At 56.4% G+C, this 13,299-nt stretch overlaps 1 protein-coding gene across 1 annotated transcript in view; it reads right to left on the bottom strand.

The window, feature by feature from the left end:
* Nucleotides 1–12,317, bottom strand: part of TASP1 (taspase 1) — a 723,830-nt gene extending 711,513 nt beyond the window's left edge. Inside the window, exon 1 of the mRNA XM_078649553.1 lies at nucleotides 12,185–12,317. The gene's annotated coding sequence lies outside the window, so the exon portion shown is untranslated. The remainder of the gene's footprint in view (nucleotides 1–12,184) is intronic.
* Nucleotides 12,318–13,299: the final 982 nt, after the last annotated feature.

A 13,299-nucleotide genomic window follows, 5' to 3' on the forward strand; every position in this document is an offset into this window, starting at 1 on the left:
CGATGCACCCACCACAGAGCTCCACCGAGACAAGCACCACACAGCTCCACCGATGCACCCACCACAAAGCTCCACCAATGCACCCACCACACAACTCTACCGATGCACCCACCACACAGCTCCACCTACACAGCTCCACCGATGCACCCACCACACAGCTCCACCGATGCACCCACCACACAGCTCCACCGATGCACCCACCACACAGCTCCACCGATGCACCCACCACACAGCTCCACCGATGCACCCACCACACAGCTCCACCGACAGCTCCACCGATGCACCCACCACAGCTCCACCGATGCACCCAGCTCCACTGATGCAACCACCACACAGCCCCACCGACACAGCTCCACCGATGCACCCACCGACACAGCTCCACTGATGCACCCACCACAGAGCTCCACCGATGCACCCACCACAGAGCTCCACCTACACAGCTCCACCGATGCACCCACCACCCAGCTCCACCGATGCACCCACCACACAGCTCCACCGACACAGCTCCACCGATACACCCACCACACAGCTCCACTGATGCACCCACCACACAGCTCCACCTACACAGCTCCACCGATGCACCCACCACCCAGCTCCACCGATGCACCCACCACACAGCTCCACCGACACAGCTCCACCGATGCACCCACCACACAGCTCCACCTACACAGCTCCACCGATACACCCACCACCCAGCTCCACCGATGCACCCACCACACAGCTCCACCGACACAGCTCCACTGATGCACCCACCACACAGCTCCACCGATGCACTCACCACACAGCTCCACCTACACAGCTCCACTGATGCACCCACCACACAGCTCCACCGATGCACCCACCACACAGCTCCACCCATGCACCCACCACACAGTTCCTCCAATGCACCCACCACACAGCTCCACCGATGCACTCACCACACAGCTCCACCTACACAGCTCCACAGATGCACCCACCACACAGCTCCACCCATGCACCCACCATACAGCTCCACCAAGGGACCCACCACACAGCTTCACCGATGCACCCACCACACAGCTCCACCAATGCACCCACTAAGCTCCACTGATGCACCCACCACACAGCTCCACTGATGCACCCACCACACAGCTCCACCTACACAGCTCCACCGATGCACCCACCACCCAGCTCCACCGACACAGCTCCACCGATGCACCCACCACACAGCTCCACCTACACAGCTCCACCGATACACCCACCACCCAGCTCCACCGATGCACCCACCACACAGCTCCACCGACACAGCTCCACTGATGCACCCACCACACAGCTCCACCGATGCACTCACCACACAGCTCCACCTACACAGCTCCACAGATGCACCCACCACACAGCTCCACCCATGCACCCACCACAGAGCTCCACCGAGGCACCCACCACACAGTTCCACCAATGCACCCACCACACAGCTCCACCGATGCACTCACCACACAGCTCCACCTACACAGCTCCACAGATGCACCCACCACACAGCTCCACCGATGCACTCACCACACAGCTCCACCTACACAGCTCCACAGATGCACCCACCACACAGCTCCACCCATGCACCCACCATACAGCTCCACCAAGGGACCCACCACACAGCTTCACCGATGCACCCACCACACAGCTCCACCAATGCACCCACTAAGCTCCACTGATGCACCCACCACACAGCTCCACTGATGCACCCACCACACAGCTCCACCTACACAGCTCCACCGATGCACCCACCACCCAGCTCCACCGACACAGCTCCACCGATGCACCCACCACACAGCTCCACCTACACAGCTCCACCGATACACCCACCACCCAGCTCCACCGATGCACCCACCACACAGCTCCACCGACACAGCTCCACTGATGCACCCACCACACAGCTCCACAGATGCACTCACCACACAGCTCCACCTACACAGCTCCACAGATGCACCCACCACACAGCTCCACCCATGCACCCACCACACAGCTCCACCGAGGCACCCACCACACAGTTCCACCAATGCACCCACCACACAGCTCCACCGATGCACTCACCACACAGCTCCACCTACACAGCTCCACAGATGCACCCACCACACAGCTCCACCGATGCACTCACCACACAGCTCCACCTACACAGCTCCACAGATGCACCCACCACACAGCTCCACCCATGCACCCACCATACAGCTCCACCAAGGGACCCACCACACAGCTTCACCGATGCACCCACCACACAGCTCCACCAATGCACCCACTAAGCTCCACTGATGCACCCACCACACAGCTCCACTGATGCACCCACCACACAGCTCCACCTACACAGCTCCACCGATGCACCCACCACCCAGCTCCACCGACACAGCTCCACCGATGCACCCACCACACAGCTCCACCCATGCACCCACCACACAGCTCCACCGAGGCACCCACCACACAGTTCCACCAATGCACCCACCACACAGCTCCACCGATGCACTCACCACACAGCTCCACCTACACAGCTCCACAGATGCACCCACCACACAGCTCCACCCATGCACCCACCATACAGCTCCACCCATGCACCCACCATACAGCTCCACCCATGCACCCACCATACAGCTCCACCCATGCACCCACCATACAGCTCCACCAAGGGACCCACCACACAGCTCCACCGATGCACCCACCACACAGCTCCACCGATGCACCCACCACACAGCTCCACCGATACACCCACCACACAGCTCCACCGATGCACCCACCACACAGCTCCACCAATGCACCCACTAAGCTCCACTGATGCACCCACCACACAGCTTCACCGATGCACCCACCACAGAGCTCCACCGAGTCACCACCACACAGCTCCACCGATGCACCCACCACACAGCTCCACCAATGCACCCACCACACAGCTCCACCAATGCACCCACCACACAGCTCCACCTACACAGCTCCTCCGATGCACCCACCACACAGCTCCACCGAGGCACCCATCACACAGCTCCACCGATGCACCCACCACACAGCTCCACCGATGCACCCACCACACAGCTCCACCGAGGCACCCTCCACACAGCTCCACCGAGGCACCCTCCACACAGCTCCACCGAGGCACCCACCACACAGCTCCACCGAGGCACCCACCACACAGCTCCACCGAGGCACCCACCAAACAGCTCCACCGAGGCACCCACCACACAGCTCCACCGAGGCACCCACCACACAGCTCCACCGAGGCACCCACCACACAGCTCCACCGATGCACCCACCACACAGCTCCACCGATGCACCCACCACACAGCTCCACCTACACAGCTCCACAGATGCACCCACCATACAGCTCCACCCATGCACCCACCATACAGCTCCACCAAGGGACCCACCACACAGCTCCACCGATGCACCCACCACTCAGCTCCACTGAGGCACCCACCACACAGCTCCACAGATGCACCCACCACACAGCTCCACAGATGCACCCACCACACAGCTCCACAGATGCACCCACCACACAGCTCCACAGATGCACCCACCACACAGCTCCACAGATGCACCCACCACACAGCTCCACAGATGCACCCACCACACAGCTCCACAGATGCACCCACCACACAGCTCCACAGATGCACCCACCACACAGCTCCGCCGATGCACCCACCACATAGCTCCGCCGATGCACCCACCACACAGCTCCGCCGATGCACCCACCACACAGCTCCACCGATGCACCCACCACACAGCTCCACCGATGCTCCAACTAAGCTCCACCAATGCACCCACCACACAGCTCCACCAATGCACCCACTAAGCTCCACCGATGCACACACCACTCAGCGCAACCACAGCATCCCTCAGCGCAACCACAGCATCCCTCAGCGCAACCACAGCATCCCTCAGCGCAACCACAGCATCACTGGTTCAAATATGTTCTTTCAATGTTTCAAGCTGTTTTTAAGCTTTCACGCTTTATTACAAATCACAAAAAGATGTTAATATTTCACTTCTGTTCTTGGATTTTCGTCACATTAAAAAACACTGAACATAATCTTCACAAAAGTTATTTACAAAAGTTTAAGCTATTGCCATTACAAATTAAATACATTATTTAAGTATTAATTATTTAAAACAAAAGCCATTGTTATTTGTAATATCAATACATCTAAGTCGCGTAAATACAAAACCCACCACACAGCTCCACCAATGCACCCACTAAGCTCCACTGATGCACCCACCACACAGCTCCACTGATGCACCCACCACACAGCTCCACCTACACAGCTCCACCGATGCACCCACCACCCAGCTCCACCGACACAGCTCCACCGATGCACCCACCACACAGCTCCACCCATGCACCCACCACACAGCTCCACCGAGGCACCCACCACACAGTTCCACCAATGCACCCACCACACAGCTCCACCGATGCACTCACCACACAGCTCCACCTACACAGCTCCACAGATGCACCCACCACACAGCTCCACCGATGCACCCACCACACAGCTCCACCGATGCACCCACCACAAAGCTCCACCGATGCACCCACCACACAGCTCCACCGATGCTCCAACTAAGCTCCACCGATGCACCCACCACACAGCTCCACCGATGCACCCACCACACAGCTTCACCGATGCACCCACCACAGAGCTCCACCGAGACAAGCACCACACAGCTCCACCGATGCACCCACCACAAAGCTCCACCAATGCACCCACCACACAACTCTACCGATGCACCCACCACACAGCTCCACCTACACAGCTCCACCGATGCACCCACCACACAGCTCCACCGATGCACCCACCACACAGCTCCACCGATGCACCCACCACCCAGCTCCACCGATGCACCCACCACACAGCTCCACCGACACAGCTCCACTGATGCACCCACCACACAGCTCCACCGATGCACTCACCACACAGCTCCACCTACACAGCTCCACTGATGCACCCACCACACAGCTCCACCGATGCACCCACCACACAGCTCCACCCATGCACCCACCACACAGTTCCTCCAATGCACCCACCACACAGCTCCACCGATGCACTCACCACACAGCTCCACCTACACAGCTCCACAGATGCACCCACCACACAGCTCCACCCATGCACCCACCATACAGCTCCACCAAGGGACCCACCACACAGCTTCACCGATGCACCCACCACACAGCTCCACCAATGCACCCACTAAGCTCCACTGATGCACCCACCACACAGCTCCACTGATGCACCCACCACACAGCTCCACCTACACAGCTCCACCGATGCACCCACCACCCAGCTCCACCGACACAGCTCCACCGATGCACCCACCACACAGCTCCACCTACACAGCTCCACCGATACACCCACCACCCAGCTCCACCGATGCACCCACCACACAGCTCCACCGACACAGCTCCACTGATGCACCCACCACACAGCTCCACCGATGCACTCACCACACAGCTCCACCTACACAGCTCCACAGATGCACCCACCACACAGCTCCACCCATGCACCCACCACACAGCTCCACCGAGGCACCCACCACACAGTTCCACCAATGCACCCACCACACAGCTCCACCGATGCACTCACCACACAGCTCCACCTACACAGCTCCACAGATGCACCCACCACACAGCTCCACCGATGCACTCACCACACAGCTCCACCTACACAGCTCCACAGATGCACCCACCACACAGCTCCACCCATGCACCCACCATACAGCTCCACCAAGGGACCCACCACACAGCTTCACCGATGCACCCACCACACAGCTCCACCAATGCACCCACTAAGCTCCACTGATGCACCCACCACACAGCTCCACTGATGCACCCACCACACAGCTCCACCTACACAGCTCCACCGATGCACCCACCACCCAGCTCCACCGACACAGCTCCACCGATGCACCCACCACACAGCTCCACCTACACAGCTCCACCGATACACCCACCACCCAGCTCCACCGATGCACCCACCACACAGCTCCACCGACACAGCTCCACTGATGCACCCACCACACAGCTCCACAGATGCACTCACCACACAGCTCCACCTACACAGCTCCACAGATGCACCCACCACACAGCTCCACCCATGCACCCACCACACAGCTCCACCGAGGCACCCACCACACAGTTCCACCAATGCACCCACCACACAGCTCCACCGATGCACTCACCACACAGCTCCACCTACACAGCTCCACAGATGCACCCACCACACAGCTCCACCCATGCACTCACCACACAGCTCCACCTACACAGCTCCACAGATGCACCCACCACACAGCTCCACCCATGCACCCACCATACAGCTCCACCAAGGGACCCACCACACAGCTTCACCGATGCACCCACCACACAGCTCCACCAATGCACCCACTAAGCTCCACTGATGCACCCACCACACAGCTCCACTGATGCACCCACCACACAGCTCCACCTACACAGCTCCACCGATGCACCCACCACCCAGCTCCACCGACACAGCTCCACCGATGCACCCACCACACAGCTCCACCCATGCACCCACCACACAGCTCCACCGAGGCACCCACCACACAGTTCCACCAATGCACCCACCACACAGCTCCACCGATGCACTCACCACACAGCTCCACCTACACAGCTCCACAGATGCACCCACCACACAGCTCCACCCATGCACCCACCATACAGCTCCACCCATGCACCCACCATACAGCTCCACCCATGCACCCACCATACAGCTCCACCCATGCACCCACCATACAGCTCCACCAAGGGACCCACCACACAGCTCCACCGATGCACCCACCACACAGCTCCACCGATGCACCCACCACACAGCTCCACCGATACACCCACCACACAGCTCCACCGATGCACCCACCACACAGCTCCACCAATGCACCCACTAAGCTCCACTGATGCACCCACCACACAGCTTCACCGATGCACCCACCACAGAGCTCCACCGAGTCACCACCACACAGCTCCACCGATGCACCCACCACACAGCTCCACCAATGCACCCACCACACAGCTCCACCAATGCACCCACCACACAGCTCCACCTACACAGCTCCTCCGATGCACCCACCACACAGCTCCACCGAGGCACCCATCACACAGCTCCACCGATGCACCCACCACACAGCTCCACCGATGCACCCACCACACAGCTCCACCGAGGCACCCTCCACACAGCTCCACCGAGGCACCCTCCACACAGCTCCACCGAGGCACCCACCACACAGCTCCACCGAGGCACCCACCACACAGCTCCACCGAGGCACCCACCAAACAGCTCCACCGAGGCACCCACCACACAGCTCCACCGAGGCACCCACCACACAGCTCCACCGAGGCACCCACCACACAGCTCCACCGATGCACCCACCACACAGCTCCACCGATGCACCCACCACACAGCTCCACCTACACAGCTCCACAGATGCACCCACCATACAGCTCCACCCATGCACCCACCATACAGCTCCACCAAGGGACCCACCACACAGCTCCACCGATGCACCCACCACTCAGCTCCACTGAGGCACCCACCACACAGCTCCACAGATGCACCCACCACACAGCTCCACAGATGCACCCACCACACAGCTCCACAGATGCACCCACCACACAGCTCCACAGATGCACCCACCACACAGCTCCACAGATGCACCCACCACACAGCTCCACAGATGCACCCACCACACAGCTCCACAGATGCACCCACCACACAGCTCCGCCGATGCACCCACCACATAGCTCCGCCGATGCACCCACCACACAGCTCCGCCGATGCACCCACCACACAGCTCCACCGATGCACCCACCACACAGCTCCACCGATGCTCCAACTAAGCTCCACCAATGCACCCACCACACAGCTCCACCAATGCACCCACTAAGCTCCACCGATGCACACACCACTCAGCGCAACCACAGCATCCCTCAGCGCAACCACAGCATCCCTCAGCGCAACCACAGCATCCCTCAGCGCAACCACAGCATCACTGGTTCAAATATGTTCTTTCAATGTTTCAAGCTGTTTTTAAGCTTTCACGCTTTATTACAAATCACAAAAAGATGTTAATATTTCACTTCTGTTCTTGGATTTTCGTCACATTAAAAAACACTGAACATAATCTTCACAAAAGTTATTTACAAAAGTTTAAGCTATTGCCATTACAAATTAAATACATTATTTAAGTATTAATTATTTAAAACAAAAGCCATTGTTATTTGTAATATCAATACATCTAAGTCGCGTAAATACAAAACATGTTGCATTACAAATGCTATAGGTGTCACATTTACGAAAGTTATAACTATGAGCATTGTAAATGACAAAGCTATTAATTTAGCTATTTTAAAAAATAACACAAATAAAAAAAATTCATTTATAAGACCAATAGCTCAAACTTTCCTAATGCGAGCCCTATTGCATTTCCAATGCTTGTTTTAGGTCTCACCCTTCGAGACATTTAGTAAGTGGCTTTTAAAAGTGCCACCAGAGGCTTTTGCTGGCCTACAGCTTGCGTTCACGAGCTCGTGCACATGCACAGCTGCCGTCTGTGTTTTTATTGCTGTAATCAGGCTCCTCTGCTTGCACTACCCCCCTCCCTTTTCCCACCTCCCTCCTGGTCAGCTTTATTTGTGTCTTCTAGCTGTGAATCATGCTCCTCTGCTCGCACTCCCCCTCCCTACTCCCCCTCCTCTTCGTCAGTTTCATTTGTGTCTTCTATGGTGAATGCTCCTGCGTCCACCAGGCACACACACCATCAGTCATCAGTGCACGCTTCCACCAGGCACACACCACCAGCCGTCAGTGCACGCTTTCACCAGGCACACACACACCATCAGCTGTCGGTGCACGCTTTCACCGGGCACACGCACCACCAGCCATCAGTGCACGCTTTCACCAGTCACACGCACCACCACCCGTCAGTGCACGCTTCCACCAGGCACACACACCACCAGCCGTCAGTGCACGCTTCCACCAGGCACACACACCACCAGCTGTCAGTGCACACTTCCACCAGGCATACACACCCCCAGCCGTCAGTGCACGCTTCCACCAGGCACACACCACCAGCCGTCAGTGCACGATTCCACCAGGCACACACACCACCAGCCATCAGTGCACGCTTCCGCCAGGCGCACACACTACCAGCCATCAGTGCACACTTTCACCAGGCACACACACCACCAGCGGTCAGTGCACACTTTCACCAGGCACACACACCACCAGCCGTCAGTGCACACTTTCACCAGGCACACACACCACCAGCCGTCAGTGCACGCTTCCACCAGGCACACACACCACCACCCGTCAGTGCACGCTTTAACCGGGCACACATACAACCAGCCGTCAGTGCACGCTTTCACCGGGCCTCAGTGCACGCTTCCACCAGGCACACACACCACCAGCCATCAGTGCACGCTTCCACCAGGCACACACACCACCAGCCGTCAGTGCACGCTTCCACCAGGCACACACACCACCAGCCGTCAGTGCACGCTTCCACCAGGCACACACACCACCAGCCGTCAGTGCACGCTTCCACCAGGCACACACACCACCAGCCGTCAGTGCACACTTCCACCAGGCACACACACCACCAGCCGTCAGTGCACGCTTCTACCAGGCACACACACCACCAGCCGTCAGTGCTCGCTTCCACCGGACACACACACCACCAGCCCTCAGTGTACGCTTCCACCAGGCAAACACCACCAGCCGTCAGTGCACGATTCCACCAGGCACACACACCACCAGCCGTCAGTGCATGCTTCCACCAGGCACACACACCACCAGCCGTCAGTGCACACTTTCACCAGGCTCACACACTACCAGCCGTCGGTGCACGCTTCCACGAGGCACACACCACCAGCCGTCAGTGCACGCTTTCACCAGGCTCACACACTACCAGCCGTCGGTGCCCGCTTCCACCAGGCACACACCACCAGCCCTCAGTGCACGCTTACATCAGGGACACACACCACCAGCAGTCAGTGCACGCTTCCACCAGGCACACACACCACCAGCCGTCAGTGCAAGATTTCACCAGGCACACACACCACCAGCCGTCAGTGCACACTTCCACCAGGCATACACACCCCCAGCCGTCAGTGCACGCTTCCACCAGGAACCCACACCACCAGCCATCAGTGCACGCTTCCGCCAGGCACACACACCACCAGCCGTCAGTGCACACTTTCACCAGGCACACACACCACCAGCCGTCAGTGCACGCTTTCAAAAGACACACACACCACCAGCCGTCAGTGCACGCTTTCAACAGGCACACACACCACCAGCCGTCAGTGCACGCTTCCACCAGGCACACACACCACCAGCCGTCAGTGCACGCTTTCACCGGGCACACACACCACCAGTCGTCAGTGCTCGCTTCCACCGGGCACACACACCACCAGCCGTCAGTGCGCGCTTTCACCGGGCACACACACCACCAGCACTCAGTGCATGCTTCCCCCGGGCACACACACCACCAGCCGTCAGTGCATGCTTCTACCGGGCACACACACCACCAGCCATCAGTGCATGCTTTCACCGGGCACACACACTACCAGCCGTCAGTGCGCACTTTCACCAGGCACACACACCACCAGCCATCAGTGCACGCTTCCACCGGGCACACAGACCACCAGCCATCGGTGCACGCTTCCACCAGGCACACACACCACCAGCCTTCAGTGCACGCTTCCACTAGGCACACACACCACCAGCAATCAGTGCACGCTTTTACCGGGCACACACACCACCAGCCGTCAGTGCAAGTTTTCACCGGGCACACACACCACCAGCCGTCACTGCACGCTTTCACCAGGCAGACACACACCACCAGCCGTCAGTGCACGCTTTCACCAGACACACACACCACCAGCCGTCAGTGCAGCAGGCCGGCTCTTCTCAGAGTTTCTTGGTAAATATGTGTTCGATGCCTAGGAGGGAGTGGGTCAAGTTTCCTTAAACCATGCTGAGTATGCAGGTGCAGTGCATGAACTCCTGTGTGAGTGAGTCATGCTGCCTGGGGCTCACGCACTCCACACTTGTAAATTGCGCCTGCACCAGGCTTTTTCTCATTTGCAAAGTTCGGAGCATGCGCACAGCTAGGCAGCCCCCACAGCTGAATGACTGCTTCCTACAACCAGAATGGAAACAACATTCAGAGCAATTAAAACAAGTTAATTTGATGCAAAGAACTGTTAACAAAAACCAAGTCCAGCTATTGTAGATCTGGCAACTTAAACAAAACAGCAACAAAAAACAAACAAGCACTGGCATAGCCAATAGGTCTCGCTTTTTGGACCCTATAAGTATTTAGTTATGCAGCAGAATATCCTTGGTGCAAGAACACCAACTGTTGCATGGCTAAACACTTATAAGGTCCCAAATGCAAGACCTATTGGCTATGCCAATGCTTGTTGTTGTTTTTTTTTTACAAAAGTCATGGCTCTTGGAAAGGATTTCTAGTTATACTTCTTAGACCACGACCCTTTCAGAGACACTTCCCTCAAACTACAGTTATTCATCGCACTTGAAACCCTGTGCTACAGTCACTAGTTGCTCTTTGAACGAACAGGCTATTTTCTACTGGCGCCGTAAGCAACGCTTGGTAAGAAAGCTATTCATAGACACAAAAAAACAAAACCAGGCGAAGCGCTAATTGCTCCTCAGTTAAAAAATGTGGGTGTGAAAGGTAGTAAGAAGATAGTGCACGGAACTGCCTACATTCCGGTTTACAAGCAAAGCTAAGATTGATTGACTTTTTGTACGTCTTGCATTTTTATTATGTTCAACTTTATCAAATCATAACATAAAATTGATATCTAGTTATTCAATATAACCACCAGTACATACTGCCAACGAACCGTATTCCAGTTCTTACTGCTACGCAAGGACAATATGCGGGACAGCACATTCCAGATGTATGACATCATACCACCATGTTGAAAAATAGGAATGATAAATTTGCCTCTATTTTCCTGAAATCAGGTGGCTAATGTAACTGATGACATGCGACATGTTTATTAACGTTTTTTTTTAGTACTGCGGTAGAAGCGAACAGAGCATTACATATTGATGTATCCGGCATGCATACGGAATAAAGTGGTAATTGGCATGCACGGTTAAGACCCAGAAATCTCGTAGGCCGAGATTTAGGTGATCAGCTGACCACTACTTACATGGGCCATCTGTGGATTCAGTCTAAAATCCGCTGTCCGGCGGTGATATTTTAAAGAATGGCATTTGTCCGTAATTTCAGCACTTCCGGGTCGCATAAGAACAGATCCCGCGACAGAACATATTCTGGGAGTGGGAGGCGCTCCTAATGTGTAAGGTGACCTACGATTGGGGCATTTGCGGCATCTCCGCCAATCCTCGTTCGCTGAACAGAGGTCTGAAGTACGGATTGGTTGTGGAATCTGAAGCGAACCTCAGCCCGAGCAGGCTAGACCTTCGTTGGAGGTGTGCGTCTGAGATGAACTTGTTACGCACTTGTGAATTACAGCCTGTTTGAACCAAGCACCTATGGCGGCTGCTGCCCGGGGTTCGGGATGAGAGGAGGGAGCCGGGTGAAGGAGAGACGGTACAGGTGCTTCAACAAGTAGCAGAGTTGACCCAAAGTGAGCAAATAGTTAGACGCACTCGAGGAACTCCTGCGACTGAACGTTGGATGGCGAACTGATCTGAATGTGAACGACATCTGCCCTGCAATTTGCCAGGCAGACTCTGGGCCAGCGCTTTAAATGTGCTGGTACTGTCCGGTACGGAGTACCGGCACTTTTTTTTTGTTGAGGAGAATGCCGACACTTCTCAGGAGAAATGCATTACCGTTAATGAGAGAGTACCGGCACTTCTCAGAAACAAGCAGGTTGTAGTATATGGTTAGTTGTTATTGTTCATGTGCTTTTGTACATAATCTGTATTTGTTTTCTTGCCTGAACTCGTGTTTAGTATGGAAGTTAGAACTTCTACATTCTCGTTCTATGTTCTACCTTTATTTACCTGTGAGTGGAATCTTGTGATCAGATGCTACGCTCGCTTGAAGAGTGAACTGTAGGTCCTGCGGGTTGGCAATAAAGGATGCGGTCACTACTACTACTACTTTTCCTGTGTCACTGCTTTGGAAGATAGTCAGGTACTCCGTCACAGAGTACCTGTGCTTTTATTTTTCCATTTCAAGCACTGCTCTGGGCTCAGGCCTTGCCTGTGACTGCCACAGGTGTCATGTAGGGAGAACGTCAGGAGGCATGGTGGCAGTTCCCTAAGGCACGTGTAGTATTTGTATTACTTTAAA

The sequence above is a fragment of the Lissotriton helveticus genome, chromosome 6 (assembly GCF_964261635.1).
Source record: "Lissotriton helveticus chromosome 6, aLisHel1.1, whole genome shotgun sequence".
NCBI lineage: Eukaryota > Metazoa > Chordata > Amphibia > Caudata > Salamandridae > Lissotriton > Lissotriton helveticus.